Genomic DNA, 5,179 nt, shown 5'->3' with positions numbered 1-5,179 from the left:
ATAATCTGATTCATAGCTGAGAACAGATATGTCTATAAAGTATAGAAATGTTTATATTCAACTGTTATGATGGGGATCTGTATACCTGGTCTTGGGGCCAAAGATTCCCTGAGTTTAGTTTGCAGAATATAACATATTAACAACGAAAGCAAAATATTTATTGAGCACCTAATATTTGTAAGGCACTATGGAAATACAAAGATGAACACAACATTTTTCCTACCCTCCAAGAGACCACAATGCAGTTAGTGAAACAAAACAAAAGCCGAAAAACACCAAACATCAAATGCAAGAACTCATGTAAGAATTCAAGACAGTATAGACAATATCATATATAGCAGCACATGATTTACTGCCAAGTGAATGGTAGTTAGTTTAACCTTGCTCCAAAGGTTCCAAGACCCTGAAACCAGCCAGTAGAAAGGTATTACTTCTATCTCCATTCTTAAGACATATATTCTCTTTTTATTCTTTATTTCCACTAATTCCACAATGGATTTCTTTATTCAAACACTCAATTTTAGAATAAAGTAGCTAAGACAGGGTGTTCTTTGGTATCAACAGGACTTAGCTTTGATCTCAAACAATCTGATCTTAGGTCAAAACCAAATATTTGCAATGAACAAACAAAATCAGGGTTTGTCCTTGTGATCACCAATATGTGACAGAGAAGCCTCTTTGGATTCCAAACCTTCCAGAGTTAAGACACAAATCCAACAAGGCTACATTCATTTACCAAAAACCTGGTGGCCTTATTTGCCTTCCAAATATTAAAGGGTTGGGGCCTCAGTTGTGACTTCTCAGTTCTTTTTCAAGTGAAAAATCGAATTTGACCTAATTTAGTAGAAAGAAATAGTAAGTTCCTATTAGTGGCCTTCTTTTTGATCCAAATGATAATTAACATCCCAGATCAAATTCCTCCAAATCCAGATTAAGTTCCTCTCCTACATAAGCATTGCCAAACTACTCTAATCCTCACTGACTTCCTCTTCCCTGAACTTTCACTAGTCTTTGTCATGAAATTTAGCACTTAAATTTTATAGGGTCTTCATAAAAGTTCTTGTGTACTTTCTAAATCTCATGAGATGGAGACTAAAGAGCATTCAAAGGCAATTTTATTAGGCTTTAAGACAGTGTTCTATATATAAATAAAAAAACTATTATACATTGTGATTTTAGATATCAAATCGAGAACCCCCCTCAACATTCCAATGAAATAAAAGAGTAATGGGCTAGAAATTCAATTTCTACTATCTCACTAACTAAACCAGTATTGTTAGATATAGAAAACACTTGAACACTTGAAGAATATAAAAGGATAAAAGGCAGAGAACCATTATTTTTTTTTTAAGAGGAGTCCCAGGTGGCCTTGGAAATTTTATCATCAAGAACCATAGAAAAAAACTAAGGATTAGTTTCAGGAGGTCAGATTCCTAAGTGGAATGTTACAGTAACAAGGCTCGGATTGTGCTCTTTTTTGATGTTTTGTTTCTTCCAAAGCCCATTAATAATAAGTTTGCAAAATGCAAATTTGTTTCTCTGGTAGGGAAAATGAAAAGGCTGAAGGAATGTTCTCCTTGATAAAACCAGAGTAGAGAGATGGTAGTTCCTACAAGAAAAATGGAAGAAATGCTTCAAGAGGAAAATCAAGACGAAAAGATAATCCCAAGAGACAATGGAGGGCCAAATAATGAATGTGTCAGGAGAGATTAAGGAAAACTGTATCAAAGCAGTTGTATGATAAGTTTAATTTACATGGTGTTAAGATCTACAAAACACTTTTGCATAAAATATTCTATTTAACCATTGTATAGGTATGATTATATAAAAATGAGGAAGCAGAGGCTCAGAAGGGTTTTAAGGGACTATTCAATCTTCTTAGGAAGTAGCTATGTCTGGGGCTTCATGATTATCATAATGAAGATATACACTACTAGTATTTGTGTAACAAGTCCTGTAATTGCTAGTTCTGATGAAGGTGGTTCTACCAGGGTAGTCACAATGACCTGCCCTACTATTGTTAATGCTTTCCTAACAAGTATAGGACTTGAAGGAGAGGCTTTGGGCACTTTTCAAGAAAGACCTGACAAATCAGAAACCACTTGTTAGTAAACCAAGGCTTCAGATACTGGTAAAAACCTATCTGGCTTTAGACTTAGTGAAAATGTTTTTTAAATTTAGATTTAAAACATAAAATGGTAAGGGGAGGGAAACAAAATGGTCATAGATAACCAACCACCAAACCAAATAACAAAGTAAACAGGAATGATATAGAAAAAATACAATCATTCAACATACTCAGAAGTTCACAGGAAACTTAAGGTCTAAAGATATTACATATACAATAAAGGAAATTATTGATCTTAAAGGAAGTACTTGAGTATGGTAATAGGATAAATCTTAAGAGATCCCAAGAACATTTCTAAGTGGTATCATTATATAACAAATTTTACGTATAAAAAATGATGCCCAGAAATGCCATGAGACCTGTCCAAGTTCACACAGGTAATAAGTAGCAGATTAAGGATTTAAACCAGGGTTTTCTCTCAGAACAAAGCCAGGTAAAGAAGGTCAAAAAAGCAGAATTGCATTAAGGAGAATTCTGTCTTTGTAGTGTGTCCAGTAGGACTGGTTGCCAAAATTCCTAATAGAGAGGTTTAACTGCATATTCTAAAACTCCTCCCAGTCCAGGGTTTTTTCCACTAAAAGATTGTTAATAGAAAGAAAACTGGATTTGGAATTAAAAGAAACCTAGATTCAAAGTTTGCCTTCAAAAGCCTATTTTTGATGATGGGGCAAGTACCTTCACCTCTTGGTGCTATTAGGTTTAAAAAATTATGATTGGGGGCCAGCTAGGTGGCTCAGTGGTTTGAGAGCCAGGCCTAAAGAAAGGAGTTTCTGGTTTCAAATCTGGCCTCAGATACTTCCCTGGTCAAGTCACTTAACCCCTATTGCCTAGCCCTTACCACTCTTCTGCCTTGGAACCAATACATAGTATTGCTTCTAAGATGGAAGGTAATGGTTTAAAAAAAAAAGTTATGATTGCCTAGTGTACTTAACCCCAAAATGGCTGTTGTGATGACTAAGATGACCAAGATAATACAAGCAAAAAATGTTTTAGTTTTAAAACATTATATACAAATTTCAGCTATTATGACCCTGAGGCATAGAGGGTACAGAGTTTCTTATCAAGATGTTCTGTTGTCTTGATTCCAAGGCCTGTGGGGGACTCTTGGCCACCTTTTCTGCTTTGCACCAACAGAAAAGGAAGAGAAGTGATAACAACTAGTCCTTTAGGCCAGGAGGAAATAAATAGATCTGGCAGTGTTGACATGGTTATGATAGATAGGGAGGATATTCAACTATCACAGGCCATTTGCAAGTAAACCAGTTGATAAATTCTTGAAGTAGAAACAATCAACAGGAACCTGCACAAGAGTAAAAGGTTCTGGAATTACAGATATCAGAGTTAAGTTTTGACCCAATGCTCCAAAAGGTTTGCCTTAAAAGGTATGGCCCTACTCTAGAGAACATAATTATGACAGGGACATTGAATGAATCTGCTAAGAAAAAAAGGGAATCTGTTTAAAGACATGTGTAGCTATACAGGGAATGCATTGACAACTTTTGAAATGACTTGTAGAGAAGGACTAAAGCAAAGATGAAGTAGAGTATAATCCTGTAAGAACAGTTGTTGGGAATCAGATCTTACAAACTGAGTTTTGTTGGAAGTAAAAATTTTTATCTACATTTCAGTGGGAGAAGGGCATCAAAGGGACAGAAAAGGTGGACTTGTATAGGTGACACAAAGATAACAGAAATTAGAATTACTTGCTTCCTCTTTTGCTTGTTTTTCCTCTGCAAAGGAAAATGACTTCAAACTGTTAACTGTATCCCTAGCACTTAGTGATGCTTAAGCTGGCACTTAATAAATGCTTGTTGATTATCAGGCAAGAAGACTGAAATCCAAGACAATAAAGAAAACACCTAATTTCCTAAATGAAAGTAATGTTACCACATACCCCAATATATATTACTATATCCCATAGTAACTTTACTGGCTATGGCAGATCTCAGTTTATTAAGAGCTTAGATTAAATGTTAATAGATTAAATTAACAACCTTCATTATCTCTGGTCTTAGACAAGTCACTTAAACTAACCTCCCTTTAAGATTTATGAGTAGAGGCTACAAGGTCCCCTGGAGTTCTAGATCTATGATCTTATCGGAAGCTGCAAAGGCTCAAAATCTGTACAGGTCAGGTATCAGGTAATGATTTTTTCCAATGACTCAAACTATTTAAGACATTCAATCTCTATTAGTAAAAGAAAATAGTAAACAACACTAAAGAGACCCTATCTGTTTGAAATATTAAAAACTAAAAAGCTACCATAGCTTGTTCACCTAACAGCTGTCTAAAAATGTACCCAGAAGTTAATGAGCAATGGGCATAGTCAAACAAGAAGAGATCATCAGACATATATAAAGAGTTGTGTATACCGAATATTTCAATTTAAGCAAACATTAAATACCCACATGCAAAGTGATGAAGTAGATGCTAGGGATACAAAGATGAAGGTCCTGCTCTCGAGCTTATATTCAAACTGGGGAGAGTAAGACACGCACAGAAATAATTGACAAGGGGAAAATCCAATGGGCAAATACAAAGGAAATGTCCAGGTGAAATGAGCCGGCCTTCCCCTTGAGGGAAAGGATTACAAAAGTTAAGAGATAGGGTATAGGGAGGCATTGGGTTCAAAAAGGGAAATCCCTCCCAAGAGAAAGGGAAGGGATAAATAAAGGCACTGATATGGAAGAGGCTGGAGAAAACCATTGGTGGATTCTGTCTGGTTATAACAGTTATGTAAAAGGAACACTAGAGTAAGCTAGAGCTTTATAAAGGCTTGAATACTAGGACCATCTTCTTCATAGGGCAATGGGACCCAGAAATAAGTATCAGTTTAAAGGTAGAATTAGAAGTTAAGATAGTTGTAGTAGGAATGAAAAGGAGAGGACAGATATGTCCAGGATGTTTCAGGGGCAGAATAGCTCCATTTCTGGGATCAACTCTGAAAATTAAGATGCCAAAGAATTTGGTTAACAGGATCCTAATTATTTTGAGGATAGGTTGACATAAAATAATTTACATTAAAAAAAAATCTCTGAATGTCACTAAAAA

This window comes from Gracilinanus agilis, chromosome 4 (assembly GCF_016433145.1).
Source record: "Gracilinanus agilis isolate LMUSP501 chromosome 4, AgileGrace, whole genome shotgun sequence".
NCBI classification, from domain to species: Eukaryota; Metazoa; Chordata; class Mammalia; order Didelphimorphia; family Didelphidae; genus Gracilinanus; species Gracilinanus agilis.
This window is presented reverse-complemented; position numbering follows the sequence as displayed.